This window comes from Sylvia atricapilla, chromosome 14 (genome assembly GCF_009819655.1).
Source record: "Sylvia atricapilla isolate bSylAtr1 chromosome 14, bSylAtr1.pri, whole genome shotgun sequence".
NCBI lineage: Eukaryota > Metazoa > Chordata > Aves > Passeriformes > Sylviidae > Sylvia > Sylvia atricapilla.
The window spans coordinates 11,719,716-11,731,895 of NC_089153.1; the positions used below are offsets into that span (position 1 = coordinate 11,719,716).

Sequence of the window (12,180 nt, forward strand, 5' to 3'; positions counted from 1 at the left end):
AGACAACAGTGCTTCCCAGTCCAGCTACCGGTAATGCTTTTGCCTAGAAAAAGTTTCCCCTCTTCAGTCTTCCTCCCAAGAAAAACCACCTTAAAGACTCACTGCTTCAGCACAAGGGACCCCCCAAGGCAGTCTGGCTCCTATTAACCTTTTGACATTATTTTCAAAGCCATGGCACACAGAGAGGGAGCAGAGGAAGTTACACCCATTTGATGACTCTGTCCATCTGACAACACATTATTCAAAGAAATTCAAGGGAGAGACATAAACAAGACCAGTCCTTCCTTTTTCCTGTGCGGTGCTGCTCACTTTCCACTCCCATCAAGAAAACATTTTCAAATGTGCAGAAAAATAGGTTAACACTCGGCTTTGAGAGCTGCCACAGGAATTCACAGGAGGAAGCCAGGCTCTCAAAACTCACCCCACGATGAGTGAGACCTTTACTTACTGGTACCACTCAGACATAAGAATACAGCTACATTCAGGTTCCCAGTACTCAACATTACAGGTTTTCTTACTTGTATCTTTACTGGCTGCATCTGGGAACACCAGCAAGGAACAAGTCTCACTTTCTGTTTTTTGCACAACATGATGGCTCGTGCAAGGCTGGAAGCATTTGGCTCTAGGCATCCTGGGGGGGGTTACTGTCCTGTGGATGCTATCAAAGCCAAATCACAGCTAAAGGCTGCCATTAGATCTTGTTCTGCAATACCTGGAGCAGAGTAAAGGCGAGGCTTTGCACTTAATGGCTTTTTCCAGAGCACTGCACTTCATTTGTGTCAGATTTAGAAGGGAAATGTCACTGATTATTCAGTCACTAATGACCTGCCTGCTGAAGCCAAGAGATGTACTTTCTTTAGACTGCAATGGCGATGTGCAGTCAACCATTTGCTGCTTTTCTGGTTAATGGTTGGAAGTGAAACTGTATTTGCTTCCAGCACTCTTGTCATATGATGTCTTCGTAGGCTTTCCATTCATTCTTTAATTAAAATTTCATTAAATTTAAAAGCTGATCGATCGTGACTTGTTCTGATGACAGCCTGAACAATCCTAGACAAAGCCCGAGATGGGTGCACAGCTTCCCATGAATTTCCAGTAATTTTGCACTTGTTGGCCTGCAATCACATGTGGCTGCAGATCTGTGTCCTCACAAAAACCCTCACTGCTCAGCCAGGGAGGGCTCTGAAAACCCACAAAGGGCAGCAGAGGACAAGGAGGGGGGGATTGGCTCCCATCTCTACAAGTAAGGTTGGACACAGAAGTGATTTGCTGCTAATTAGGCTGAACAAATTTTTCAGCTAGTGTCAGTTCAGCACAGACCCTTTACATACCTTTCGAAGCAGCAGCACTCCCTATCTACATATTTATTGTATTCCCTCCCAGCACAAGATAACAGAGCTCTTAAAATATCCCTAGACTCAGGCACTGCAGGACAAAAACTCCTAGCTATATCTAAAAAGAAAAAAAGGAAAAAAAAAAGATATAGCTTATTTTTTCTTGAGAGATAACACATTGCTTTGGGCTTAAAATATACTGGTTTTAAGAAAGAAAGAAAGAAAGTCAGCGTTAGGTGGCAGGCTGCAGGACTGACCTGAGAGACCAAAAACCTCTCAAACTTGCAGCACACATGTGCAAAGAACTCATTTCTCACCTTGCCAGGGCCCAAATTTGCACTCAATCGTTTTTCACAATCTGTTTTTAGAAGCAGGTTGGCTGTGAGGCTCCAAGTGGGAATCAGGCATCCTCAGACATGCCGGTGCTCAGCAGGGCAGGGAAGCAGAGCTGGGCACAGCTGAGTGCCAGTCACCATCTGTCCATGCCATGCCCGCTGCCACAGCTCTGAGAGGGGATCCCTGGAGGCGCAGCAGCCTGAGGCTGAGGGACAGTGGCCATAGGAAGTGTCCAGCTGAGCACCACTCACTGACCAATGTCCCCCACACTCCCCTCTCCTGCACGGCTGTGCCCAGACACAGCTGCCAGGGCTGTGTTTGCTGAGCAACAGCAAAAACCACCGGGGACACAAAAGGCAGGGATGGCTTGAACAGGTCTTTTCAGGAGTTGGACTTTGATGATCTTAGTGGTATCTTCCAAGCCAGGACATTCTGTGACTTTCTGGCAGCTGGGATGCAGCAGAGTGCAAGGGATGGGCACAGGCTGGTGGGGCTCATGGGCTGCTCCCCAGGAGCCTGTGGGTGTCCCACAGAGCAGAGCTCCTGCAGCCTTCCCAAAGCATTCATCCACCTAAGACAGCATCTCCTTAATAAAAAGCATTTCTCCATTACGGAGAATTCTGTGGCTTCATTCTTACTCAAGTGACTCCTAAGTGCAAATTATGTTTGCTAGCAGAGGTGAGGGTTGGGACCACTGCATCCACATCCATTTTCAGTTTTTTGAGTGCAAGCAAAATAATCTGATCCTAAACCAGAAGACAGACACAAAATCAGACCAGTGCCAATAAAACCCCCACCCTTAAATCTCACACAGTCATCCATCCACACATACCTATCTATATATAAAACCCCATATATATACAAATATATCTACATCTATATATATCTGTATACACACGTATATATGTATCTATCTATACAGTCAGGAATGTTATAATTCTGCATTTTGCATTCATCTTTCCAATCACACTCCAACCTCCCAGGGAGTCTGCAGTGCATTTTAAACACATCCATATTTCAATTCCAATTACTTTTGGTTTTGTTCTCTGCTGATAACCTCTCCCAGCAGAGTGGACCCATGGCCAGCGCCAGAGATTTCCCTCCAATTCAATCTTTTCAAAAGCAAACACACAGTCTTTGCTAGCTGGACTTGCTTCTCATTAGGAAGACTTTCAAGAGACTTGGTTTAAAAACTAAAAACAACCCTCAAACCTCTAAACTGTTTAGCTCTGTAAAATCTTGGCTTCAAGAGCATAACTGCACCTTTTGACCGCTGTTGCACAAATTCCCAAAGCCAAAAGAGCAAGAAAATGTGCAGCTCCTTTACAACATAAATGAAGTTGAAGCAGAAAATTCATCTGCCTTCAGAAAATGTATCTGTAATGACTATTCTTCCTCATTTTATTTAATGCACCCCTTTAAGAAATAAATGCTTCCCCCTCTAGGACTTGAAAGGGCCTGAGGGGACTGCAGAGCACACAAACAACCCCCTCTCCATGCTAGAGCATCTGTGTTATCCAAAAATGCTAACAGGGAAGAACAGGAACCAGGCTGGTGAGCCACTGTCCCCATCCCAGCCAGGCACCCATACTGGCCCCAGCTGCTCCAGCCCCAGCCATCTCCAGCAGCTCCTGGAGTTAGATGATGATTAGGGAATTTTATTGGTTTTTTTTACATTTTGATGTTTAATGATTTATATAATGCTGGCACCACTCCACGCATTACACTCTAGATTGCCCTGATTGAATCGCAACATTCATTAGGTCTTTTGCTAACAGAATTTCACTGGACCATTAAAATGGGTAGAAGGAGTTACTGTGCCGTATCGGTGAATTAAATTCAGCTCCTGAGATGCAAAAAAGGAACAGTCCTGCTTCACATGGAAATCTGGTGGCTGGTGCAGCACACAGGTGTGAGGCACTTTGCACACAGGTACACAGAGATGGCAGCAACCTCACAATAACCTATTTATACCATTAGAAGCAAAATGTTGCCCTTTGCTTATCTGGCTTTAAAAGGTAGAAACCAGCTCTAGGCTCACCATAAACAAATCCCCAAATCATCCCTCAAAAAATCACTGCAAACAGACTCTTAAGTAGCAGTAAGAAAGGATATTTTAGCATCCAAAATACCCAAATATCAACCCCTCCTCACCCCTCCACCAAAAGCAGGATAAAGACTGAGCAGGTCTTTTCCTTCAGCTCTAAAGAAACATGAACAGTGCTCCTGTGAGATGAGAAAGCTGAGAGACACATCCCCTTCCCTTCTGTGAGCCAGCAGGTCATTGCTCCCAGTTTCAGACTCATCTTTTAAAATCATAAATATTTTGGCAGCGTGGGATAGATGCAGCCCCTGGGAACCTGATTTGCATTAAGGAACTGAGCACCAAGACATGCCAAGCAACAATTCAAACAATGTCAAGGGTAGAGTTTGGGGAGTGGGTGGTATCTGGCAGGGTGGGCCTCCCAAAAGGCTCCAGCAGTTGCAATTACCCTGTTGGAGGCTGATTCATCTGCATAGAAAATGAGTGTTTCAGCAGTGCCATCACCACACAGCAAACACGGATGCTCTATTCTGTAAACATTATGCAATATTTACTTCTCCACTGTGTCCCATACCACCTGGATACTCAGTCAAAGCAGACATTTTCTAGCTGCTACTTATAAGTGCACCCCAAGATTCTTTATTATAAGGTTCTTACATCATTTTTTAAAGAAAAAAAATTAAAGCAAGAAAAGTTTTTAAAGAAACTTTTCCGAATTTTTAAAATTATATTATGTTGTAACTTGTGGTTACCACCAAGGCAAAAATAACGTGGAAAGTAGAATCTTTAGTACCACTAGAGAGCTGATTATTGGGAAAATGGCTACATGTGTGGAGAGCTTCAGGCAGGACAGGGACTAGGGAAGGAGAGGGGTGGTATGTGGGTTTCCCAGCTCAAAGCAATCGGGCTGGGTTAGGTGGTGCTGGGACTGGCACTTACAGAGAAGCCCAGTCACCAGATCATGGAACAGTCTGGGCTGGAAGGAACTTAAAAGTTCATCTCATTCCACTCCCCTGCCATAGGCAGGGACACTTTCCACTAGATCAGGCTGCTCTAAGGCCCATCCAACCTGGCCTCAGACGTTGCCAGGGATGGGGCATAATGGGCACTGGTGGTCAAAAGAACTGTCAAAACCAGCAGCTATGGTTTATAGTTCCTTGTGTTCATCCTCTGCCCTTTATTTACTCCTTAGTCCAGTTCAGTCAGTACCTACAGCATATGGTATCCTGAACTGGGGCTGAATAAAACATTTTGATGCCCTCGCCACCCCGATGCACCCCTCTGTGCCACCACTATGCCCCAGCTTGTGCTCAAGAACTATCCTGATGGGATGCAGAGCTGTTCTGGAGCACCAGAGTCTACAGCATCTTAGAAAAACCAGTACCCACCCTCCACACCCAGTAAAAGGCACTGGTTGCCCAGGAGGGTGATGGCAGCAGGAAAGATCCCCCACAGTCAGTGGAGGCTCCTGTGCTGCCCCTGGTTTGGCTGCTGGGTTTGAGCATCCCATGGCATCAGCGTCACGCTGAGAGAACTCATCAGCCAGGACAAGAGGCTTATTAAAAGTCAGCCTGTCTGAAAAAATGATCCTCAAATAAAGCAAGAGCTTTCCCCAGCTCCAGTCTGGTGTGTGCGTGTGTTGTTTTCTTTAATATGGCCATTTAATAAGAGCCTGTGGTATATTTAACAGCATTTCAACCTTCAGCAGCTCCGTGTAATGAGATAGAAATGCAATGCATCTCTCCACCGACGGTCCCTCCCCAGGGAACACGGGCACCTTTAAGTCACTATTTCTTTTTGCAGCAGTAGGTGTTGATCATATTTCTGTTGTGCGTCTCCTTGCTGGAGTTTAATGTCTCAGCACATACGTCATCAGAAGGAGAGAGGAAAATTCATATCCCCTGCGCCTTGTTATTCCAAAGCATGAGCCACTGTTTGCATTGGAGAGTCAGTTCAGACAACACGCACACAGATATTTCAAAAAATAAGCCTTTTGTTTTGCTTCTGAAGTCCTAAGTAGTAAGTTTTCCGAGATGGGGATGAGTAGATTTCCCATTGTGGGGCTGCTGAAACACAACACAGATGGTGAACATTAAATTCCCCATTCCAAGGAGGAGAGCAAGCCACAGGGTGCCTGTGCCCAAACCCAAACGCTCCCCGGGGGGGGATGCCGGCTCCAAAGCACGGGTGTAGAAATCCACAAATTAGGAATGCAAACAGCAGTGCCCATCACCTCTGCCTAAAATGCCTTGGGTCAGGGCAGAGGAGGCAGCAGGAGCCGTCAGACTGCTCTTGGGTTCCTGCAGAGCAGGTTTGGGATCTTTCTGCAGCGCAGCTCCGTGGGAGACTCACAGCGAAGGATACAAAGGGCTCCGAGATCACCGCGAATCCCCTGGGCTTCACCTGCCAAACAAAAGCGCTGGCAGGAGAGGAAATTCCCCGCAGGTATAAACCATCAGCTTCTGACAAAGGAACCAGTCCTTCTGATTTGTCCTGGGGTTTTATCAACCCCTTCAAAGGATTTACGAGATGAAGAAATCAGACGGCAATTCATTTTGCTGCAAAAAAAACCTAAGGAGGAAAGGGGAAGAGGGCAAATGCTGCCATTGAGCTAAAGAGAAAAAAAAATGGGATTAAACAGTGAATTTTCATCATAGCAAAAGGTTAACTGTCCAGAGGAAGCCATAAGGATTGGTATTAAACTCACCAGCTAATAGATTTAGTGAGGATCTGGGGAAGGAGACGAATCTGTGAAGAAGCCAAATATGGAGTGGACATGGAGATAAGCTCATCAAAGCCAGAAAAGGAGCAAATCATCAGGAGAAAAGTCAACCAAGTGCCAAAGTGACACCAAAACTGATAAATGCAATTTAACTGTGGGGAAATCAAGCTATTTTTTCACATGGTTCTTAATTAGCAATATTAACCAGGGAGGAAACCATAGCATCAGCGTCTGCAGCCCTATCTGCAGGCAGCAGCAATCCAGGAAAAAAGGGAGGATAGGGAGGGAGGCAAACAAGATGTTAGTGTGGTTAGTGAACAGGATGGGGAATAATAGTATGACGATTATAACATTATTAAAATGATGCTGCCTAATCCCACAATAGTTTTCACCTCATCTGAAAAAGAGTATTAATACAGACTTAAAAGGGGCTTTTGAGAGGGTGATAAGAATGATCAAAGGCTTGGGAAAAAATCCTGCTCTGTGAGGAAAGAAAAAATATATGAGATACTTCATCTTAGGATGGGCATGATAATAGGGCCTATGATGAAAAGCATAAATAATAAAGGGTGATATAAAGAAAATATACCACAGGCTTCCACTGTCCCTGTTTCAAAACACAGCAGTAAGTAACCATTTCATTCAAATATTAATTTGAAACTGAAAAGGAAATGTGTTGCACAGGTAAAGTGTATTATTTCTCTGAATTCACTGAGGAATTTAAACAATGTCAAAGAGCTGGAAGGTGCTGAGCCAGAGCTCAGGTAAAACAATGTCCTGCAAGTGGTCCCTGGTCTCAGCTGGGTTGGGAGCCCCCTTTTCTCCCCTTTTCCTTGGGAGAAAGGCCACACATTTCTACGGCTCTCCTCACAACCTAATTAGGAACACTGAAGCTTTTGTCTTCAAAGCAAAGCTAATTCATTAGCAATCTAATTATTTACCTGTGTAGCACCAATACAGCTTTCGAAGCATTTTTCTCTGAAATGGAAAGTGAAGGCTTTGTACTTGGTAGGGTTTTTAATACCCATTATTTGACTGGGGAATAAAAACATGCTGAAAGTGAACAAAATGAAGCATTACAGAAATCATGGATCATTAAACCTTGAAATAATTGCAGCCTGACAGGATTTTTAAGCGAGGACATTACACAGCCAAACCTGGGCGAGGGGTGGAAAGGAAGTGGGGAAAGGGGAATGGGAAAAGCTGGGAGCTTGTACATGTGGTCAATCCTACCAAGCAAACCTGTGTTTGGTTTAAAAGGAGATGCACTTGCCTGATGCACTTTCCTTGCATGGCATGGGCATGGAAAATGCCCCTGGATGCACCTAAGGGCAGCAGGAACAGTCTGGCAGTGGAGGGCACGTTGTTCTCCTGCTCTGAACATGAACATGCAGGAACCTGCAGCAGCCTCACCTGTGCATCACTAGGGTCCAGATATGGCTCTGGGCACTCACCATGCCATGGGCCATGACTTGTCACTTGTCATGCTGGACTGTGAACCATCACGATGCAGGAAAAGCCCATACTGGATTTGCTTGGCTCTCACCAAACCCTATGGACTGCATTTCTCTCTCTTTCACCTCGTTCTCACAACAAGCAGCAAAGCCAGTGAATAAAATCTCATGAACCAAAACAACCCCAGAGGAACAGCTGATGGCTGGAGCATGTCCCCATGGGTGCCCAGCTCTGGAGCTTTACAGAAGCAGAAAACCCTGAAGCAGAGCAAATGCCTCGCAGTCCAACAGGAAAACCCTTTCTATTATAACCTAATTAAGTTAATAGTGAAACAGAGACCTTGTTCCACCAAAACCCATAGCGCCCACGCATCCTGCTCTGTGCTTAGTGCTAATGGCTCACGAGTCCATCCAAAAGGAATCCCTCCAAGGGAAGTCAATCCTTGCAAAGGTCACTGTGTTAATCATCACGCCCTTTCTCTAGCAGCAGCTGTCGGTAATTGCCTGTGAAGGAGTCGAAATGAAACTCTTGTTAATCCTTCTCCCAACATTACCGAAGTCAAACATCATCATTATCCCCCCCACAAATGACCCTGAGCCACCAGCACTTTGCAGCTGATGGACCAGCTCAGCCCATCTCAGGAGAGATGTGGCACTGACCGGTGGAAAAAGCAGCTCCACTTAGCAAATTGAAGGTGAGTTTATTGATTAGCAGCAGTAAGTGCTGGAGCCTTGTATTTCCCTACCTCCTGTACAATCGACCATTGCACTCATCATTCCACTAAAGTTACCACCAGACTCAGAGCAGCCGAGATCCTGGAACAGTGGGAATTTGTTTAATCAATAACATATGAAGCTTTTGGCAGCGCTGAGTGTATGAAAGAATTTTACAACAGTGAAATAAAGTATTGCTGTGTTATAAATCAGAGAACACATATGGAAAAGTCAGAGTGATGTACTAAGAGGGATATCAAGGAAATCACAGAAGTTCTGGCTGGAGTTCCTGGCTCCCCTGATGTTAATAGCTGAGAACTTCAATGCAAGTCAGGTTTAACTTCCTTTTTCAAAAGAGTAGCTCGTTTGTAATGCATGTGACTGTACTGGAGTGAAAGGATATTGAGAGCACTCCCCTCATTCCACTGTTTATGTAAATTGTACATCTTGCCTACCTGCAGATCCACAGCCACAACAAGATTCCAATTTCCCTGTTGTACCAACTGATCAGATGCATGACCATGCTGTTGGGTAGAGAAGACTTTAAAATCACCACATACTGATCACAAGATGAGCTGATCTAAATTGCATTCTGTTTTAGTAGTCTTAAATAATTTGCAGAATGCTCAAAATAAAATGCATGCAGAACCTTTTAAAAATTACTCAGCATTAATATTTGAAATATTTATCCCCTGGGGTGCAGGCTTGTAACACGAGCACTTAATGGGGTACATTTTCTTTTCTCCAGAGAAAAAACAAGACCTTGCCATAAAATAACACACTTAGGCCAACTATAGTTGTTGATGCTATCTGAGGGCTCTTGTTTCATTTTATATGCTAGGATAGTTCCTGGGAAGAAAAACACACCACTAAAAGAGTGGGAAGACCCAATTCTCCCTTATGTCATTCACCAGCCAAGAAAACATGAGAAAAGGTTATCAAATAATGTCAAGACCCTCTCCCACAAAGCCAGACCAGCTGCTTTAGAATGCATAAAATCCACCCTTATTTCTTCCCCTTGCAGAAAACACATCACTGGAAGTAGAAAGACAGAATTCCCGACTTGCAAGCAACAGTAACCTGCAGTAAATTAACTTTTCGCTATTCCAAAACGCAGGGACTAACCCAGAACTAGGTGGCCTTGGTTCCACACAGCCCAGGACAGCCCAGCTGCAGAGCTGCCTGCCAGCCCCTGCCAGCAGCAGCATTATTCCAGATCAGCTCTGCTGAGAGGCTACACAGAGGCTACCCAGATTGCACAAGGTGGGGGTTGCAGGACATTTCAAGGGTAGAAAATAAACAGCTGGAGGGGAGGAGGATGCTGACTACATGGGTAGTCTACTGCTAAGACCTTTGGTTGCTTATTAAATGATGCCTGAAAGCTTCTCAACAAGCTGCTGCTCTGAAATGTTACTGGCATCTCCCACTCCCCTGTGCCGAGCTCCAGGCAAGGTGTCACCAGTGGCTTTGGGCGAGCCAGGAGTGTCAGAATGCACAAGGTGCTCCCTGAATCCCCTCAGAGGGCACCAAAACCCAGTCAGCCCCACAGCGTGATCCAGCTGGGAAATTCAGCATCCTTACTGCAGGCTTCATTTTGGGTCAGATCATCCTGCTGACAGAGCCAGTAATGCAAAAGAAGCACAGGGGAACCAGGATGCCCTTTCAGACAACAAGCCAAAAGGAGAACAGTTTAAACGTCTGTGAAACCACATCCCTGGAGGTTTTGCCTTCCTGCAATGTCAGGTTTACCTAAAGGCTTAAAGGCAGTGCACTGAGCCTTACACAGCCTGCTGCTTACCACCTCCAAAAATAGGTGTGATTCCGGGAGCCTGGACCACAGGACCATGGTATTTATGCTTAATTTCACAACTATTCTTATAGTGCTGCTGAGCCCCAGCAGAAGATCCTTCACGCTCCCTGTGAGCAAAGACACCTCACATTGCCTTTGAACGTGTCTATTTAAATGCATTTGGCTTTTCAGTATTTCACACACATTTACCTTTACTGATGCCACCTATAAGGTAACCTAATTGCTGTGGATCAGTTTTCCAGACCTTCCACCCCGATGGAAGCTTTGTTACGGAAATCTGACATCTTTAGGTGCTGCAAGCAGAATGCAAGATGGGCTGCCAGAACCTGTGCCCAGCAAACAGCGTTAGAACCCTCCAGGGAGAGTTTTCCATGATTAAACAGTTGCATCTCATGCAGCCCAGAAAGCAGCAGTGCAGCTGCCCATCCTCCCAGCAGCATGTGAAGGATGACATGGGATCAGGCTGTCAGCTCCAGGAGGTGTGAGGGAGAGACAAGAGAGGGCACAGAGCCCCAGAGAGGCCACGGCTGCTCAGGAAAGGCGCAGGAGGAAGAGGGATTTTGCACAAGAAAAACCTCAAGCACAGCTGAGCAAAGCCACAGTTGGTATTGAAGGGGTTAAATAAATAAGGAGTTAAAGTGCAGAAATCGCAGCAAACTCCACCAGCAGGGGTGAGGGACTGCAGGGCTCACTGCAATCCTCTGTCCCAAGGGTGCCAGGAGGTCAAAGCTCAGGAAAAATCCCACCACGGGGGAGAGAGGCTCAGCACAGCACAGGGAAAACAGCAGTGTGATTCACCCACAAGGAAACTGCCCTTGAAACTTGCAGCATCGCTGTGTAGTGCAAAATTGGAGCCCTTGCTCCCTCTCTACAAAGAAGTTTATTGGACTTCAGTGTCCAGGGAGGTAATTTCTGTACTGAGGTGCTTTAGGTACCCCTGATGCACCCAAAATGCTCTCTTCAAGGGCCATGGAGGCTGCTCAGCACCTCCTGGAGTCCCTTGGAGTGCCTTGCTGATATATCCATAAAACAAATCACCCTGGGTGAGTCCCCAGTTAATAACTTACCCTCACACCCAGCTTCCCAAAGCTTCCTGCACACAGATCAGCTTTGTTACCCAGGATCGCTGCTGTGCCTGGCTGAGAAAAATCTAATCCAAGTTCTTTCTTCTTTAGGAATAAAACATCAAGGCCGGGCAGTCAGTCAGATACAGCAGCAATGTGGAAGCAGTGGCAGCACAGCTGTGTTATCATTGCCAGCAATCCCATGGCTGAGGCAGCAATGGTGATGGGGGAGTTCCAGTGCTGGCATGGGCTGGGAGGAGTGGCTCAAGACACACAGCCTCTTTTGGGGAACTCAATATTTAATTTTATGACCATGGAAAGCCCCAACATGTGTAAACTATAAGATCACGACTTCGCATGTAGGCATTCATGACTACAAAGACACTCCTACAAGGTTCCCATGTCCAAAAGTGCGTGCAGAGGCATTCTGACAGCCTTATAAATCCATACACTGGAAAAAATATCACATTAACCCTATACTGCTGCAGACTGAAGCAGCCTCAGCAGAGCCACCCACTGCTCTGCACCACCTCCTTGGCATGAAGGTTTTGCCAAGGTACATATCCTTGTGCACCACCCAGAAGTGGCTAAATCACTTTAAAAGCCACAGTGGGGTCAGGATGCCACAGAGCATTGCCTCACCACTGCTGTGCCCTAGTAATGTCCCCTCTTGGGACCAAAACACACCCTCTGCCAAACCAG

The 12,180-nt window shown here is 45.8% G+C and overlaps 1 protein-coding gene across 1 annotated transcript in view; it reads right to left on the reverse strand.

The window, feature by feature from the left end:
* Window positions 1-12,180, reverse strand: part of MGAT4B (alpha-1,3-mannosyl-glycoprotein 4-beta-N-acetylglucosaminyltransferase B) — a 51,012-nt gene that overhangs the window by 16,947 nt on the left and 21,885 nt on the right. The window lies entirely within an intron of this gene.